Source organism: Castor canadensis, chromosome 12, assembly GCF_047511655.1.
Source record: "Castor canadensis chromosome 12, mCasCan1.hap1v2, whole genome shotgun sequence".
NCBI classification, from domain to species: Eukaryota; Metazoa; Chordata; class Mammalia; order Rodentia; family Castoridae; genus Castor; species Castor canadensis.
In genome coordinates this window covers 36,920,921-36,939,899 of record NC_133397.1, presented here as the reverse complement: position 1 = coordinate 36,939,899, position 18,979 = coordinate 36,920,921, and positions in this window count along the sequence as shown.

The window sequence follows — 18,979 nt, the reverse complement described above, 5'->3', positions numbered from 1 at the left end:
AATCTATTCTGACAGTACCCCACTCCCAGGTATAGTTGTCCCTCTATATCCATGGGGGATCCAATCCTGGATCCCTGTGGGTATCAAAATCCAAGGTTACTCCAGTCCCTCATATAAAATGGCACAATATTTGCACTCACCTGTGTAATCCTCTCATATACTTTAAACCATCCCCCTATTACTTATGCCTAATACAATGCAAATGCTATGTAAATACATGTTATATTGGATTGTTTGGGGAATAATGGTAAGAAAAAAGTCTGTTCATGTTCAGTACAGATAATTTTCTTCTTGAGTGTTTTCAATCCATGTTGGTTGAATCCATGTATATGGAACCCTTGGGTACAGAGTGCTAACTATCTTCTCAATTCATCATGAAATAGATTTTTTCTGCTGTTAATTGGGAAATGAAACATAAGAGCAATTTGACCAAGATGGAAGTTGATTTCTGTCACAAGAGTCTGAGATAGTATGATGGTTCTGCTGTGTGAAGAGCTCTGGGCTTCTTTTATCTTGAGTTCCACCATCCTGAGATGCTGTCCTGGGATGATGTTGGATCAACATGGTTCACCTCAAGTTCTCATTCCATGAACAGGAATGGGAAAGCGCAGAGGAGTACACAGTCTGGAAGTTGTATACATCACTCCTGTTCACCTCTGCTTTGTTCTTGAATGAGTCCCCGAATTCATATGTTGAAGCTTAATTGTTTATTTGGTAATAAAATATGGGACCTTTAGGAGGTGATTAAGACACCAGGGCAGGGCTCTAATGGATGATGGGTGCTATAGTTTGGAAGTGGTTTGTCCCTCAAGGTTCGTGTGCTGGAAACTTGGTCCCTGTGTGGCAGTGTTGAACTTTTAAGAGGTGGGGCCTGGTTGGACATAATTAGGTAATGGTGGGGGGTCTCCACCCTCATGAATGGATTGATGCTAGTCTCCTGGAATGGACGGGATCTGGTAGGAGTGGATCAGTTCCTGTGAGAGAGGGTTGATACTAAAAGAATCAGCTTGACCCCTCTCCTCTCTCTTGCTTTTTATCTTGCCATGTGACCTCTCTCTTCTATATCCACCTATGCCATATGATGCCATGGACTATGAGGTCCTCACCAAAGCCAGCAGATGCTGACCCTATGCTCTTGAACTGCCAGATGGTGAACTGAATAAACTTTTCCTTACAAAATATCCAGGCTTGGGAATTTTGTTACAGCAATGCGAAATGAACTAAGACAATGGAGTTAGTGACCTTATAAAAGATTGAAGAGAGCCCTCTTGTCCCCCTTGAAGACACAGCAAGAAGGTTCCATCTTAAAAGCAGAAAGCAGCCCTCACTAGACACTGAATCTGCTGGCTTGGTCTTTGACTTCTCAGCCTCCAGGACTATGATAAATAAATTTCTGTTGTTCATAAATAACCCAGTCTTAAGCATTTGGTTGCAGCAGTCCAAACAGACTAAGACACTGTCCCTTCAGCTAAAACTTGGCCATACAGCTACATTTAGTTACAAAGGCCATGGAGTGCAATCTCAATCCAGGCTGTCATGTGCCTGGCTAAAAACTTTGGTGTTCTACTGCAATGAGCAAAAGAGGGAAGAAAGGGTGCAGGAAGATAGTCAGTCATCTCTGCCATAGTTGACTTTCCACAAAAGAGCTCTTTGAAGGACAAGGACCACACCACACCCTCTGTATCATCCATAGGCCAGCCAAGCTCCCAGCAGGGGAATGATTACATGTATTCATCTTCCCTTTTCCCAAATTGGAGCCCAAGCCCATCACAGCAGATGTCTGTAGTGGGATTTCTGTTTCAAAGGCATCTTTCTGTGAGGCTAAGATGCCTTGAGTCTCTAAGCCTTCACGTTCCCCATCAATGTGGAATCATCTTTCAAATCCCAGACCCCAGAGGGTTCTTGGAGGTGGGTGTTTTGTTTCTCCTGACTCAGTGCTCCTCTAAGACCATGGCATCTTGTGCAGGGCACACCTGTCCTTCCAGCCTGTGCCTGGGAAAACTCTGTTTGGGGATTCTCTCCTTGGACCATCCTACCTAATGATCCTCCAAACACACCCTGTAGACTCAGACTCAGATTCCCAAAGGTCCAGTCCCCACCCTTTGGCAAGACCAGGTCAGTCCCTGGGGTGGAGAGTGGGGGAGAAAAGGGCACCGAAGGCCTTCAACTGAATAGCTGCTTTCTTCTCACAGGCTCCCCTGCCCCCCAAAGTGGTCACTGATTAACCCTTCAGACCAGATAACCCCTCCATGGGAGAAGAAAATGTGTGTTTATCCTGGATCGTAAAACATCAATATTGACTTCTCATGGTAAAGGGGAAGGGGAAGGAGAAGTGGGGGCTAGTGGGGGAAGGCTTGCCTAAGCCACATTGTATGACCCATAGAGGCCAGCCCACCAGGCTTCCTTTCCTCTGGAGAATATTGAGGTACCAGGTTTAGGTACCTGAAGAAGCAGATTCCTGCCTCCACCTCAAAGCTGGTCCCTGAATCAGGTCCAGGACCCTCCCTTCCTGCACCCTTCCACCCTCACCCCAGAAGGTAACAGAGTCATCTAGGTCCCAGGTCTGGACTCAGATTGCCATTGGCTCTGCTCTTTCCTAACTCCAGGACTTGGAGAAGTAACAACTTGGACCTCTGTTTCCTCATTTGTAGAGTTCCATGGTAACAGCCCTAGCACAGAGGTTATTTAGGATGCCCAGAAACCACTTGTGCCTTAGGAGCAGGAGCTCATGTGACCGGCAACACTTGTTCCTCCCCACCTCTTCTCCTGGCTGAGCTTGCCTGATGTGACTTGGGGGTGGACAGTATCAGAAATCAGGGGAAGTTGGGTCAGAGCTAGGTCTCATTCCTCTCCCCTCTGACCCAGATTGAATTGACCCCCCTCCCTCAAACTCTCACTCATCTCGTGTTTTCCTTCAGAGGGCCTGGGGAAGAGGTCTGTATCCCTGCACTGCTCTGATGGGACAACTGGGTAAGGAGTTCAGCAATCACACTTCTCAGATAACCTTGCAGTCTGCACTCTGTCCCCAACTCCTTCCTCTTTCGGGGGAAGGATGTTGTTCCTGTCCCTATCTGTTCTTTGGAAGGACCAGGAGGAGGACATGGCCCCACAGGGAATTTTCAGCCACTAAGGCCTGGGCACTTTTTACAGCTCACTGACACAGGCATGGGGAGTGCCCGGAGGCCTTGAGCCTTGATCGTCACCCAAGGCCGGCATTCACTACTCTTCTGATCTTTCATCCCTCCTCTGCCCCAGGGGAGCCCCACCTGATGCTGTGAGAGGCCAAGGCCCCAGCCTTGAGTGCCCTCCATCCAGCTGGCCAGAGGGGCTGTGTCCCTGGGCACCTGGTCAATAATTAACACTGAGCAAACTCAGGCCACAGCCAGGTCTTGCAGCAGGGTCAGGACCAGACAAAGGCCCTCCTGTCTGGCAGAGCTGCCATCTTGGTGGAGAATTACTGACTGTTCAGTCAACTCAGGGTGACAAACACCCCCGTCTCCAGCAGAGAGCTGAAGTGTCTGCTACTCAGCAATGAACTGGGTGGAGGGGTCCCTGGAGAAGGGCAATGGGGAGTGCAGTGTTGGTCAAGGCCTGTGAAGACCCAAGCTTCAAGTCTGTGAGCATGTGTGAAATGGAGACGATGGGATGAGGGTCTGCTGAGGGGCTCCTAAATCAGGGTGCGTCTGCCCCTGGCTGCCAGAGGCTGATAAGAATGGGTGCCTGCCTTTGAGATCAGCCCTAAGCCCCTCCTTCCTTCTTTCCCTCTCATCTATTCTCCCTTCCTTACAAAAACCTGCTGCGTGTCTTCTCTGTGCCAACCCTTAGTGGCACCCCCATCTCTTCCCACCCGCCCCCCCCAAACCTCCCATGGCTTCTCTGCTTTGTTTACAATGTTCCCACAATCCTGGAAACATTTCCTTTCTATTCTTCTCTCCTTCCTCCTTGAAGAAGTCCTCCTTGAGCCACCCTGATCTCTTCCTTCTGATACCTTGTACTCAGTGCTCTCTGATGCCTCTTCCCATACTGTGCAATCAAGCTCTATGTGACTGTGGCCTTCCTCCCCCACCATGCACACTGAGTAGATTTATCAGTAATGTCACCTTTGGCCACAAATCAGGCAAGAAGTTACTTCTTACAGAACAGCAACTCAGAAGACAACGCCAATCAGAAAATTCCAGACACACTGCAGAGTTCCCAAAGTTGCCCTCACCAGCCCAGGTCTCCCTCCTTACCATCATCCATCATCTCTTCCTTTCCCCAGCCAAGCCCAGCTAGCGTGTCCCCTTGATTTGAAGCAGACAGGACACTTCTGGCTGCCCGTCCAATCAGCCTCATGCACAGTCCCCATGGCCTCCTGGCCCTTCCTCCCTGTGGCAGCTCTATACTCTCTGTCAGGCACCATGGCATCCTTTCCCTGCAGTGGGAGTGACAGAGTCCTGCAGTGCCAGCCTCCTGTCCTCCCCTCAGGTACCCACTCACCCTTGGTTCATATTTCTTCCCTCTTGGCCCTCAGCACAGCCTGCCTGACCCTGCCCAGGTGCTCTTTGTTTGCAACAAGGGTGTACATTCCACACAGACTTGCCACATCCTACACTATACTGGCTACCCAAAAGTCCAAGTTGAACCAGCTCTTTCCAGAGAGGGTACCCCATCCTTAGGCAGGCCAAGGGTGACACGTTGGCTTTTATTTAAGCTGAAATAGAAACAGGGTGTAAAGAAGAGATTATCTTCCATCTCACTCAAGTGAGGAAATGGGAAACCACTTTGGTGTTTTGTTTTGGTGTTGTCTGAGCCAGGCCAGGGTTTGGGGGCACCTCTGTGCTACCAGACAACCCTCCTTTAAAACATCCTGCTCCGTTGTCTCATAAATATCCTCATTCTTTTTTTTTTTAATTCACAGTGCAGAGAGAAACACTCACTGTTATCAAACCACCTGCACCAAAGTAGAATCTAAAGCCTATGACAGCTCTCCTAAGGAATCCAGGATCGGGGGAGGCAGATTGGGACCAGGCTGGGCAGATAGCTTTCTGGATTAGCCACCACACATTCCAGCCAGATCCTCACCTTCCCTCTCTCAGCTTCCCTTCTCTACAGCTCCTTCTGCCCTCCTCCACCACAGAGACTGTTAGTGCTTTGGAAACTTCCTTGGATGATATCTCTTCAGCCCTCATCTGCTCCTTCCAAGGGTCCTTCTGCCCTGGGCAGTATCTTTTTCTTCCACCTCCCACAGCCCACCCTGCAGCTCCCCTACCCATGGGTGCACTACCTAGACCACAAGTGGAAGGACTCCAACTCCAAGTACAAGAAAGGAAGACGTGGGGAGGATGGCTGGAGAGGATGGTTGGGGAGGCCCAGCAGAACCCACCTGGGCCTCAGATTTTCCTCCTGGATTAAAGACTAGTGACTAGGAGGTGTCAGGCACATTCATCAGCAGTAGCTCCTCACCATGCTGACAGCTGTTGGAACTCATGTTGTCCTTCATCAGCCCTTGCTACAAGCAAACATGTCTGGTCACCTCCTGAAACTCTTCCCCCAGCTAGGGGCTTGGAGCACCTCCTGAGGGCATATGAAGAAAGGTAAGCCATTGAGAATTAGAGGCTGCTGAGAACACCCCCAACAGGGACATCCCACTGCCAAATGTTGGGCAGGGCCTGGAGTTCTCTTGGCCTGTGATGTAGCCTCCAAGTGAGCTCCCTAGGCCTTCTCCCTGGACCCCAGCTGAGTGCAGGGGTGGGCAGCAATGGACAGGGACATAAGGGAGAGGCAGGAAGAGCCGGGGGTGAGGTCCACAGGTGGGCAGGAGGGAGTGGAGCAGTTAGGTGGAGGTGAGGGGCCCTGGAGCAGCTCTCCAGAAGCTCTGGTCTTCCCTCCCACTCCCAGGGAGTTTCCTGAGCAGACTGGCTCAGGACCCTAAATCCAATCCCAGCAGCATGGCGCCACCTGCTGTAGAGAGGGAGGAGCACAGCTTATTCCTTGCAGGGGTGGATAACCGACCTCAGGGATGACAGCCTCTGTTCAGGGCTATAATATATGGACTTCCACATGGGACATTCTGTGTCATCTGTGCCTTCTTTCAGATGGCCAGTGTGCTATCCCCGCAGGGTGAGCTCTCCACATGCCAGGAGTCCTTGGGCTCCCCTCTCCTTTGCACACTCCTCACAGTTCACAGAAAGTACCTCCATACTGGAGTCCTTGCAGAGGCCTTTGCCTCTGTAGCCCCAGCACCTGGAAGCCATGCAGGAATGAGTAAGTGAATGAACCCGTGGCTAGGGATGCTAGCCTAGGCTAGCTAGGCATGGCATACTGACCACGCAGAAGACCAAGTTGGCCAGTCCTGCATTTCCTGCATTCCCCTTCTTCTCTGAGCTCTGTCTCTCACTCCGCCACTCCCTTTCTTGCCTGGCTTCTAAGTCCATGTTTGTGGGGCAGGGGGGAGCTACCCTGCATCCTTTCTGGGAGTTCCTAGCAGCCTCTCCAGACTCAGAGTGACCCCTGCCCACTCCACACACCCCTGTTGCCCAACAGACAGAAACCAGTCACTCGCCTGGCCAGCCGCCCAAGGCTGCTCTACAGGTACCAGTCTCCTTCTACAGGAGGACCTGGGCAGGGCTAGGACAGGGGTTCTTCTGCCTATATCCAGAAGGCCTTGCTGGCTGTGTGATTGGGTGTCTCTCTGTCCTCAGAAAGCCTGCATTACCTCTGTAGCTCAGCTGGCTTGCTTGTTTCGTGGAGGGACATTTTACCACCTGCAACACTATAACCCGTCTGAGAGCTTGGACTATTCAGGGAAGTGTGGCTTCTGAGGCTAGGTTGTCATGGAAGACACTTAGGCCTCTGCCTTAGTCTTTCAAAAGTCTTACCCCAGAGGAAGCCATCCACCATCGTGCCTTGAGACACTCAAGTGTCCACCAGAGAGATCTGTGTGCTGAGAAGCAGGGGCCTCCTGCCAACTGCTGCGCCAACTTGGTAGACATGCCTTGCAATCAGTCCCCAGCCCCAGGTGAGTGTTCAGATATCTACAGCCCCAGCCGGCATCTTGCAACATTTTGACCACAGTCTCACGAGGGGCTTCGAGCAGAAGCACCTCTCAAAGCTGCTTATGAAGGATTCCTGACCCACAGGAAAAGTGTGAGATATTTGTTTATTGCTGTTTTTAGCTGTGAAGTTTAGGTGTCCCTTAATTATGTCACAATAGGTCATTAATGCAGAATTTGATGATTTCACCACTGGCAACTTCTGGCTAAAAAGCAAAGCCCACAGTGATTCTCAAAGAAAGGTCTGATACACGGAACCAAAAATGCAAAGCTACTCAGATGAACTTGTACAGACATGGCCACGGTGGGGTTGGAAATCCCTGACTTTGACTCAGATGGGTAAAACCAGCATCTTCTCAGTTTTTCTTGTGCTGTTCTCATCTTTAGCTGAGAAAATCTGTCCTGCTATTTACAGGCAATAAATGAGTGAAAGAGTGAATGAATGAGTGCGTGAGTAGAAAAATGCAAAATGAAGCAATCTTGAACTTGCCCATCGTGGGCAGACCCATTTTTCAATGTTTAACGCAGTCTTCTTTGAGTGAAAGGCTCAGTTTTCCAACTCCTCCCCCATTCTATCTAAGAGAATGTCCTGCTGTAGGGAAATGTCCATAAACCCTGCAGCAATGGGAAGAGGTGTCCATGATAGGCACACAGTCTTCTTCATTCTTCCACATGGTATAGGCTGGCCTGGACCCTGGGGCTCCCTGTGGTGTGAGGTGGCACTGCTGAAGTTTGTGGATACCACACATGGCTGGGGTACTGATCCTATCTCTGTGGCCTTCGCTCCTGGTCATCCCCTGGGACCTAGGAGCACCTGGCCACATTCTCCCCACCATATCAGAAAAGGCACAATTCTGTGAACCCATTTGTTAGACCCCCATCATTCACCATTTCTAAATGACCTGAATGGGCTTGTGTTGCATGGCACCATCTTGAGTCACTACTCTGCTGAAGGGGTTCACTAGGTTTTCCCATGACTACGATCTGAGAGTCCAGCCCCACTTTTTCTTGAAGTGAGATTTCACCCACAAACCCAAGTCGGGTTCCTCCCATAAACCCCCAAGGCTCCTCCTGGTGTGAGGGATGAGCTGGCTTCTCGTGTTCTCTCCTTTTTGGGTCTTACTGCTGTTGGTAGCAGTTTCTGCCATCTGGTCCTACTTTATCTCTACTGGATGAGGCACTGGGCTTTGACTGCACCGTCCACTTACTTCCCCAGGTGACAAGCATTGCCCTTAGCCTTCCCTTGAAGGCTGCAGGACAAGAACCACAAGCAAATGAAAAGACATTACTTCAGTCCCACGTGAGACAAAAGCACACAACTCACATTTGCTTGCAGTTACCTGTGAACAAGCTGCTACCAAGACCCTTAGAGAGGGTACGAGGCGTGGCTCAAGTGGAGAGATGGCAAGCTCAAGGCCCTGAGTTCAAACCCCAGTCCCATCAAAATAAAAAGACCCTTGGAGATACCAGACACTTCACCACCCCCTCACCCCGAACTGGGGTCCCAGGCCTTTGTGGAGCACACTTGTCTGTGTGCTCATCAGCCAAGAAGACACGTCCCCTCCTGGACCTTCCTGTTCACTCTCGAGGTTATTTTTCTGACCCTATATCTCCATGGCCTTGAACGTGAAGCAGAGAGGAGGGAGCTGTACCTCTGCTCAGAACTTCTTCAAGATACAAACCTGGAGATGCCTTCTGGCTTGTGGGTTGCCACAGTGGAGACTGCCTGCTGTCCCTGAGGCATCCCTGGACTTGGTCCCCTCTGCTGGGCTACATCAGCTGCTGATGTTATCGGCAATCATTGTTCTCAGACCTTGGTCCTTGCATTCTGAATGGAAGAATCCAAGCAGAGCAGCACGTGGATGGGGGAGGTAGAATAGCTTTATTAAGGGAAGGTGGCTCACACGTCCTGCCAGGTGAAGGAAGAAGGGTCAGGGTCTCTTGGTAAGTCATTTTTATACCACCTTAAACTTGGAGGTGGGGAGACAATATGTCATCACTTGGCTCCTGTCACCTGTGGGCTAGGGGGAGGAGCTCTTGAGCCAGACTGTCCCTAATCTCGCCTGCCTCACTGGCGGCTTCTCCATCTGACTTCCACTCATCCCAACTGACTTGTCCTCAACCTCAGAGTGGCCTGCTCCTCTTTCGACCTACCCAAGCCCATTTGCTCTGCTACTGGACACATTTCCCATCCCTCCCTCCTATCCTACCATTGCCCAGGCCAGGCCTACATCTGATCTTCCCACCTGGATCTTCTCTCTCCCCTGGCCACCAGCCCTTTTTTCTCCATGACCTCAGTCTGGTCTTCACTGGCAGTAGGCCTTGTGAGTTCCAGTCCCTTCTCAAACTCCTGGTGCTCACAGGACACCCCCTGGCAGAGCAGGGCCCTCTTTCCTTCTCTGGCCCAGCAGCCTGTGCCTCCGGGTGCTCTGCTCCTGTGGCCAGGTCTGGCTCCCTTTCTCTTTGGCCCTGTCACCGTGCTGAAGGCTCTGGCTCTCTGGAGTCCCCAGTCACCTTCTCATCTTCCACCATCCTGCCTGAATCATTTCCCCAGGGACAAATCCTGAGTCAGAGTTATTCACTCCTCTCTCCGTGTCACTGGGAAACCTTATTGGAGTTTCTCCCCAGCACCTGTCCCATCCTTCACTGCTACGTCCCAGCTGCATGTCCATGACTGACCGACCCCCTTGCTCCTTCCACTATACTGTGGACACAACAGCCCTTAGAAAATGCTGGTCAATACATGTCTTACTCAAAACTCTCCAACACCTGTATCCCAGAGCTACAGCTAAAACCCCACACCCTAGCTGCCATCCCCATCTTTGGGCCTTTCCTCATTCTTCCCTTTCCCTCTCTCCATAGCCACCCCAGCCTCCTCACCGCTCTTCAATACTGCTGGCCCTCTCCTGCCTCTGGGCCTTTGCACATCCCCCAGATACTCATTCTCATCTTCCCCACCAACTCTAAGGCTTTGCTGCAGTCCTCCCTCCTCAGTGACGCCCTGATCCCTGACAGTGGACCACTCCTACCAGCTCACTTCCTGACCCCTTGCCTTGCTCCATTTTGCTTTCCTTCCATAGCACTCAGTACCTTCCAAACATGTTTGTTTTTGTTATGTCAGTCTGTCTCCCCTACAAAAAATTCCAGCTTCACCAGGGCAGAGTTTTTGCCTACCTTGTTCACTGATGGATCCCACAGCCTAGAATGGTGCAAACAGTGTACACCCAACAATTAATGAACAGTCAGCTCATCTGGGCTCTCTGTTGGTTTTTGTGGAGGCTTCCTCTGCAGTTGGTGAGGTCCTGGAGACTGAATTCACGTCTGTCATCCCTGGATCCTTAGAGCTTAGCCACGGTCCTGGCCACAGTGGGTGTGCAAGAACTAGCTGTTGAATGGACAAGTGAATGAGTGAGTGAATGAACAAATGTGTGAATGGATGGAGTGGATGAATGAATGAAGGAATGGGTAAATGAACGTGTGAATGAGTGGACATAGGAGTAAATGAATGAATGAGTAAAGGTATGAATGACTGAATGAACAAATGTGTGAATGAATGAAGGCGTGGGTAATGAGTGAGTGGGCATATGAGTGAGGGAGTGACTGAATGAATGTATGAATGAATGAACAAATCTGTGAGTGAATGGAGTGGGTGAATAAAGGAGTGAATGAACAAAGGAGTGAGGGAGTGAGTGTGAATGAATGAATGAGTGGAAGGATGAATGAATGAATGAACCCTGCTCTACTGGCTAAGGAAGAGGCTTAGGGGCCTGGGCAGCTCAGATCAGATCTGCATAAACAATAACACTGCCAAATCATTCCCGGGCTCCTCCTCGCCTGCACCCAACACTCACTTTCTCCAGAATCCCACTCTGTCCAATCGCCCTTCAGTCCAGTCCCCACTTACTGTTGATTTAGGAGTCAGTGTTAACCTCCACTCAGGGGAGTCTGCCTGAAGCCCACCCAAGACTTAACATTTTCCAAGAAAATGTGGGATCTGTAAGCAGGGGCCAGTCCCTTCCCCAAAGATTTGAAGCAAGTGGTGAAGCCCGAGGTGCCATGTGAGGCTGCGAAAGGTGTTTGGGGGAATCTGCTCGCAGGTATCAAGCCAGTCCTGGGCCGGAGGCTGCTGGTGGCCTCCATGGAGTCAGCCTTGCCCTTCCTGGGCAACCTTCCACAGACATTATGGGGTAAGGGACTCAGCTCTGAACTGAGGACCAGAAACCCGATGCTGCACAGAGCAGGGGTGAGAAGACACAGTCGCCAAGCCCTTGCTCTGTCCCATTGCCTCCTGTGCCATGGGCTCCTTCCAGGCTCTCAGAGGCTGCTGGAAGGAGAGGGGTTTGGGTGGGGTTTGGCTTCCCAGGCTCAGGCTGGACCCTGACCTGGGCTTTGGCATTTCAGGCTATTTCTGGAGCCACAGTCACACGTCCTTTCATGTAACCTGAGCCTTCTGACACCGCATGAGTCTGCACCCCAGCTCCTGAGCCACATCTGCTTCTCATTTCCGCCCCAGGAAAACGGCCCAATTTCCATGAGCGGCTAGCCCAAGCCAAGCCCCTTGCCTCCCTGCGGCCAGCCCCACCCAGCCAAGCTGCAGCCCTGGATGTGTGTGTGTGTGTGTGTGTGTGTGTGTGTGTGTGTGGAGGGGGGGTTAAAAGAGCAGAGTGTGAGAGGGATTGTGTGTGTAGTGGAGCTGGGATGCAACCAGGAGGCCTGAGTTCTTGGGGTGGCTCTGTTGATTCCTTGCTGTGTGTCCTTGGGCAAGTCCCTTAACCTCTCTGAGCCCCAGCTTTCTAATCAGGGAAATGTGTTACTCTACTGATGGAGATATTAGGATTTAGGAACCAAATCCTCCTTGAGAATAACAATAGAGTTTTCCCCAAAACAGTACCAAGAAGGGTGTGGCCACTGGAGCTGGCCTACATTGGAAGATGGTGCAGGACAGAACCACCATCCTATCTGTGCAATGGCCCAGGTCCACCCTCAGTAGTTTGATAGTTTGGGCCTGAGTCCTTGTGCTGGGAAAGTGTAACCCCAGTTCTAAACCCTTCACCTACCAGCATTTATTAAGAATTAAGTATATGCCCAGCAGTGGGTAGGAGTCAAGAAACCAAAGTGAAAACAGACATGGTGGTACACTTCTGTAATCCCAGCACTCTGGAAGCTAAGGCAAGAGGATCATGAGTTCAAGCCCAGTATGGGCTACACATCAAGACCCTGTCGCAAAAAACAAAACAAACATCAAAAGAGACCAAAATGATAACAATTTATGTTCTTGGAGCAGAAGAAGGGTCCTCAAGTAAATAAACACAACCCTGCCCAGCAGATTGATGGTGGTATGGACGGGGAAGCCAGAACTGGAAGCAGCAAATCCTATTCCTGTTTTGTTAGTGGAGACCTGTAATTTTTAGGACAGTCTCAACTTGATGTTATTTCTGTCTGCAGCAAACTCCATCCTCCTTCCAATAAGGAAGGAGCTCTGGGTGACCCACAGAGAAAGAGGTCAAACCTCACCTGCCACCTGAGACCCCTGGTGCCCCTCTGGCCCCTCAGTCCTTCCCCAGCCATGCCCAACAGATCCCTGCTTCCTGGCCATAGGGCAAGTTCCCGAGATGCGAGCAAGGGAGGCTGCCCTGGGCTCTGCTGCTCCCACAGCAGGAATGCTGGACCCAAGTACCTTGTGGAACTCCAAGGACACTGTGTGTCCTTACCCCACCTACATGTCCCCAACAGTACTAAACCATAACCCCGTGAGTCAAGTGCTACCCGTGTCTCATTCTCCAGATGAGGAGCCAGAGGCTCAGAGACACTCTGTCCTTTGCTCAAGGACAAGAAAGCCACTAGGTGTGAAAGCTCGTCTCTAATCCCAGAGCAGGGTCTTTGTACCCATGTGGCACTCCTCTTGGGGACTCCTGTTAAAGTTCTCCAAGACTCTGCCTCAGTTTTTGAAATATGTTTCTTTAAATAAATCAAATTTATTGGAGGGAAATTTGCATGTAATAGTGTGCAGGTCTTGAGTGCACAGCTTGAAGGATTTTGATGAAGATCTACCCTCAGAGAACAGCTGCCTCATCAAGAGAGAACACTTCCCTTAACCCAGGAAGCCCCTCGTGCTGTGGTTGAGCTTTTCATTTGTAAACAAGAATCTCAGCCTCAGTGTATTAGGGAAATGGGATGAGATAATCCAGATACCGACCTGGCGTGAAGAAGGTGGTGGGTACACACTGCTGACTAGAGCGGGAATCGTGGCACGTGTGAAGCCATCCCCCTCCCTAGCCTGCCGAGGAGAAAGAAGACATGGGAAGATGATCTTGACCTCCTAGAGGAGGTTTGGATCTGACTCTGACTGCCTCCAGAAGCCCGGCAGAGCTGGGGACAGGCAGGGAAAGTTTTTTGCCCTAAGCTTGGCCCAGCAGATCATCCTCTGTTCTTCTAAGACCTGCAAAGGTTGGAGGTGCTGGTGGTAGGGCGGGCTTCAAGGGCTGGTCACCAGTGTAGCTGCACAGGGCCCCACACTTGGATTAATATTCTGATGTCACCCTTTTGAAATCCTTCCTAACTTTTAAACAAGAGGCCTGCATTCCACTTTGCACTGTACCCGGTGAATTATGTAGCCAGGGGTGATGGTGGGGAGGGAAGAGCAAGCTGGCAGGTCTCCCTAGGAGAGCTGGTGCCCTCCCATCTACACATAGAGTCATGCTCAATCACTCACCATCCTCTGGTCCCCTGTCTGGCCCTCCCCATAGCCGGGCATCAGGAAGGGCCTGGGTCCCACAGAGCCCTCATCTGCTTGTCTGGCCTGGAAACCTGATTGGGGACAGCTCCTGCTTGCAGAGCCTGTTGGCTGGGCCACTGAATTCCCATCCTCTGACAGTTCTCTCCAGCTGCCTCCACCTGGCTCTGCAGCTCAAGTGCAAAAACCACAGCTGGGCACCAGCCAAAGGGGCTTGGGTTCCATCAAAGACTTCCCACACCGTGGCCAGAGGAAGGGGCTGGTGGAGCTGCTGGACGGCAGAGGAGGGGGTAAGCTCCAGTCGTTGCCTCGCTTCCTGTGCTCCCCAAAGGTCCCACTCTCTGGCCTCCATTTCCCCTCTGTGTAATGGACAGGATTCCATAGGGGAACAGATGCTAAGGGTGGAGAGAAGGTGACCTCAGAGGCCAGGGCTTGCAAGAGTCCCAGAACTTAACTGTCTAATAGGGTAGCCATGAGCCATGTGTAATAATTTAAATTTAAATGCATTTCAATGAAAGAAAATGAAGATTTTTGTTCCTTAGTCACTCTAGCCACATTTCAAGCTCAGTAGCCAGCTACATGGGACTCATGGCTGCCATATTGGATTGGGCAGATATGGAACATTCCATCTCAGAAAGTTCTATTGAGATGTGGCCCTAGCTGGGAAAGCCAAGGTGCTGGGGACACTGGTAGCTTTTCTGGCCTCAGTTGGAGGTGGGGGGAGGGGGGCTCTGAATGAGAGACATTTAGGAAAGCTTCCAGTTCTCCCTAGACTTCAAGACTGAGGAGGTAAACCTACTGTCCAAAGGAGTCAGGCCTGACCTCGACTGGGGGTGTGGACAACCATTCCTGGAGTGACAGCAGGCTTCCTGGGTCCCTAACTGAGTGGCTAAAAGTGCCAGGGTAACCTCTGAGAGGGAGGAAGTGGCCAAAGCAGGTGTCCTTCCTAGCAAGGGGCTCCCCAGGAGCCATTTCCCTTTCACCTTCCCCCTGGAGAGTCAAAGGTCATATTCCCATCAGCTGAGGAGCCCTTGCAGACTTTAGAATACTGGGTTCTCAACCTTAGCATTGTCAGGATCTCCCGGCTAAGACATAGCTTTGAATGTACCCACTCTTACTAAGCTTATGAGCTAGGTTAAAATATAGATATGTGGTTCTGTTCAGCTTAGGGTTCATAGTTTGGACCTGCCTGGGTCAAATCATTGAAAAATAATGGATTTGGTTTAATCTTGGTATATTAAAAGGGGACACAGCAGAAAGGGTGACATGGTGGGCCTTAGGAGAGGAAGAAAAGGAGGGAGAGGAAGAAAAGGGGAGGGGGGAAGAAGAGCTCTCTTGTGTCTCGTACTGAAGTCATTCTTGCTCTACATTATCCCACCTTATAAGTTGGTAAAAGTGTGGCTCAGAGAGGTTCCACAACACCCCCGCAGACACACGGTCACTAGGGAATCCGGCTAGACCCTCTTTCCTTTCCCTTCCCTGCCTCTAGCTCTGAATATTTTTAAATGAAATAAGCCTGGGAAGCAGGGAAGGCACAGAGCTGTGAATACATTTTTTTGTTTTCTGGGCTCATTCGGCTTTGACAGGAAGCTCAGCCAAGTGCAGGCATCTGAGGCCTGGCTCTCAATGTGCTTTTTAGGCATGCCTTTATACAGAATGCAAAGAGTCACAGTTATAAATATCAGCCAGCCTTGGTGGCCCAATCAGTCCCTCACCCCACACCCAACAGAGACACGTGGGAGTTCCCGCCTGCCATCCTATCCCCTCCCCACTTCAAGCCAGCACCACCCTCCCTACATCTGGGAAGGGTAGAATCAGGGATGGGTCTTGGGTTGGGAAATCAAAGATGAGTGAAACCCAAAAGTTGGCCTCTCCTTTTGACGGTTTTTACAGCACTGCAGAAACCATCTTACACATTTGTGAAAATTCTAGGATGACCCTCTTTTTACAGGCGAATAGAGGTCCCCTCTGGAAAGCTTATGAACACCCTCCACTCTCCCTCTACAAGTGCCCTGTAAGGCAAGCATGGTCCCATTTTAAAGATGGCCAAAGAGATTAAGTGACCACACAGTATATCATTGAACCAATCTCAGCCAGCCCGCCCCCACAGATGGCTCTGGCGGTCCCACTTCCCCACACCCCAAGGCACCTCCTGTCTCTTCACCAAGGCCAGGAGCACAGTTGATTTAGAATGTCTTGCTCTTTTGACAATCTTTGTGTACAAAATGGGCCTTATTCAAACCACTTTGCAGGGCATCTCTCTAGCCCCTTCCTCTGGCTTCATTAAGCCGCCTGATCTGAAGCAGGATAAATCTTCAGCATTTAACTACCTGATCAGAAATTTAACTATGTGATCAGAAACATGTTTCTGATTCCTGTCCCTGCCCTGCTGGAAGGCACATTTCTCAAAGGGTTAATTAACAGCCTTCACACAGGCCACATTTAGCCACGAACACAAAGCCACACACATAAATAACGTCTAGGGCGGAAGAAGAGGTGCAGATGGCTTGTGACTTTGCCGTCCAGTTTTCTAAACCGGCGTGAACCATGTCCTGTCGGGGGCCCAGGCCCATGACTCAGGGTCAAGCTTTGAGGTAGGCAGGCCAGAGTCACTGGTGGCCAACTCTGTGCTCTGTTGAAAGAAAGTCTCAAAGGAAAACTGAGCTTTGAGCCAAGAAGTGGGGGAGAGGGAGGGGCGGGTGGGGGAGCAGGGCTGCTGACCATCCAGAAGCCAGAGAAATTCACTGGGAAGAACCGTGCTGGAGACTGGCCCTGTTCCCCACAAAGTGCTGCCTGGGAGGCTCCATCAGGATTCGAACCTGAGCCCAGGGTCCCTGTGGAGTATGATGCTAAGACATCTCCAGGCCTAAGGGAATCACACAGGGCTGAGGAAAGGGTGGAGTGAAAGACAGCCCAAGGAAGCCTGGAAAGTTCTTGAAGGGGCATAATGGTACAGGGTTCTGAGGGTAAGGTCTGCTCTCCTAAGTAGCCTCAGCTCCACTGGGGGGTCACACGCCCTTCTTCCCATAGCTTAGGAACACATCTAAATGCTCCCTGGGTGGTGAGCGGAGCAGAGGACTCATGTTACAGAACTCAGCATTGTCAGGAGAGCCCTGAAGCCAAAGGAAGAGGAAAACAAAAGCCAAGAGACAGCACCCTAAGCACACACTGGACAGCAATGAAAATGAGACCCTCTCCTTACTTCTGTAGCTCCTCCACCACCCTTAAAGAGGTCCCCTAGTTTGGAGACCCCCGCCCATGATTCCACCTCTGGTTAGGGTGCTCCCTGGCGGTCTGCCTCAGCACAACCCAGGCTGCCCCAGGGCTGAACCAGCCTGAGCATTCAGGTCAAGTGCTGTCTCCCCGTGCCAGGCTCAATGCTCTGCAAATGAGACGAAAGAAAGATGGACGCCAGACAAGGCCTAACAGCCGTGGTCTGTGTCCAGGAGCGGCAGTTTCAACTTGAGTAATTTTCCATAGCTTGGCTTTCCCTCCACATACAGGCTTGCTCACAGAGTTCAGGCAGTGGCTACCATCCTCCAGAGGGTTACTCTGGGCCAGTCCCCTGCTTGGTGACCCTTCCTGATTGGATTTCTACCTCCCCACCCCCCATCACTCAGCTGCATCCAGCTTGCTTCTTAAATCCCTGCACCCAGCTCAGAGATAATATCCCTTGTGGATCCCTGGGTCCATCCCACCCCATCAGGACCTCACTCTGGGGTAGATCTAGGACACCCCAAATATACCATCATTGCCCAGCTGGGGCCAACCTTTCTGTTTTCTCAGAAGGATCAAAGCTCCATTCCGACCCTGCCAGAAGGAAGCAGTTTTGATTTGTGAAAATAGTTGCAGTTCATTTGGGATTTTACTTTGGTGAGAAATAAATACACAACCATCTGTAGACGATGGAAATATGACTTAAGTAACTTTTTGGTTGAGGCTCTTGGGTCAGAGCCCAGATGGAAATAAGACCTTGTATCTCAGTCTCTCTTGCACACTTTCAGAAAAAAGAAAAACGCAGAGGGGGAAGAAAAGTTGATGGAAACAGAAGTTCAAAATGGAGTGTGCTATATTTCTTGGCCTGGGAAAGGCAAAATAAACAACCAAACAGCATCTCCATTCAAGTGTGCGTTATCTTGCTCATCCTGGCCAAGAACCCACTCTCCTCCCTTCTCTGACCGGGAATTACTGTGCCTACAAACAGCCCCCACGCCCACCCTAACCAGGGCAGGAAAACAATGGCCCGGCAAACCCCGCTCAGCCAAGGCCTCTCCCTGCAGCCCCCAGAGGCCTTAAGATTGGGAAACACAAGGCTATTTTTAAAGTGTTGTCTACCAACTGTGGCTAGATGGCCTGAGAAACAGTATCATCTGTGGGAGGTGCCATGGACTTTTTTTTTTACTTGCTCAGACAAAGCCACATTTTCGCAACTTTCAGAAAAACCAAAAAAGCAACCACCATCCAAGGGTGACCGCTTCCCTGGCTTGTCCTTCTTCTCTACAGGGGATTCTCCTTGGATATGTTTGGGAAGCAGCCCCCTGCTGTATGTGCTGGTGAGCAGTGACACAGGCCTCAGATTCAGGGCCTGGGAAAGGACAGCCAGTGAAACAGGGAGGGGGGAGGGAAGGGAGAGAGAGGGAAAGAGAGAAAGAGAAGAAGAGAGAGAGGATCTAAGAGAAAATGGGTAGCATCCTCCTGGTGAGGGAGGCATAAACCACGTCTTGCTGGCCCCAGTCATTCTTAATAGAAAAACGTAAGAGGAGGCCTAGTGGGGTGGCTCATGTCTGTAATCCCAGCTACTTAGGAGGCACAGGCAAGAGAAACACAGTTCAAGGCCAGCCAAGGCAAAAGAGCTAGTAAGACCCCATCTCAATCAACAAGCTAGTGGTTCACATTTGTCGTCCCAACTACACAAGAGGTGTAGGTAGGAGGATCACAGTCCAAGGCTAGCATGGGCAAAAAGCATGAGACCCTACCCAAAAAACAACTAAAAGCAAAAAAGGGCGGGAGTTGTGGTTTAAGTGATTTGCCTAGCAAATGCAAAGCCCTGAGTTCAATCTTGAGTGCCACCAAAAACAAAGCAAAACAAAAAAGTGTGAGGTCACACACAGAGGAAATGGTTTCACAATATCCATCTATGTTCCAAATCCATGGGAGGCTCTGTGTGGTGGGGGCACCTGGGGACTGAGAGGGGGCCACTAGGGTGCCACTA